Genomic DNA, 1020 nt, shown 5'->3' on the forward strand with positions numbered 1-1020 from the left:
ATGGCTAGCGGCAGGGGGAGGCAGCACATGGGGGAAGGGCGCGAACTGGGAGAGGAATTGAGGCAGAAGGTAAAAGCTGTTATTAAGGGAAAGAGCCAAATTGTTTGGAGCAGCCAACGGCTCAGACACTCAACACTGGGGAGAGAGGAATGGGGGCCAGCCAGGCACAAATAATCTCATGAGACCCACAGCAGCGGTGGTGAGGTCTGGGGTCCCACCAGTGGGCACAGCGGGTCTGGGGTCCAGCCGGCACACGCGGCAGAGTCTGGGGTCCCACCCTCCCCCTACCCACCCACCCCAGGAAGTTGGTAGCATCAGCGGAGTGTCGTGGGGTGCTGACAGTGTCCCTGGAACATGGCAGGGCACCGGCAGCGTCCATGGGGCACCGGCAGTGTCAGCGGAGTGTCACAGGGTGCTGGCAGCATCTGCGGAGTGTGAGAGTCGTCGTGGGGTCGCAGACATGGCCCTGGTGGCAGGGTAGGCCTAGGGGACCCTACACGCACATGATTTAATTGTGCGCTGGGCCTCTAGTATCTACACTAATAAAAGAGAAACATGGTAATTGGCGTACGACCACTACCCTTCCCATTGGCTAATCAGCATATCCTTATGCAAATTAAACGTTCCCCGGACTTGCCGGCCTCTGAGTTGCAACTCTAAGCAACTATGTACTATGTTGCAAATGTAGTAGCTAAACAAAACCCCAGAAAAAAACTTTCAGCCTGCTGGGATCTCAGAGCCGAAGTTATACATTGTTTCGATTATAGAACGGCAAACAAACCAGATACCAGCTTTCAGCAGCGGAAGCCTCACAGCTAGAGCCAGAGCTAAAGCTGGCCCAGAATAAAATTAAAAAAAGAGGAAAAAAAAGGAGCAGTTGGGAGCTTCAGTCAACAACCGCCAGCCTGAAAGCAGCCCTCAGCCCCTCACCCAGACTGGCCAGGCACCCCAGTGGGGACCCCCACCCTGAAGGGTGTGTGACCAGCTGCAAACAGCCATCATCCCCTCATCCAGGCTGGC

This window comes from Myotis brandtii, unplaced genomic scaffold (assembly GCF_000412655.1).
Source record: "Myotis brandtii unplaced genomic scaffold, ASM41265v1 scaffold112, whole genome shotgun sequence".
Classification (NCBI taxonomy): Eukaryota; Metazoa; Chordata; class Mammalia; order Chiroptera; family Vespertilionidae; genus Myotis; species Myotis brandtii.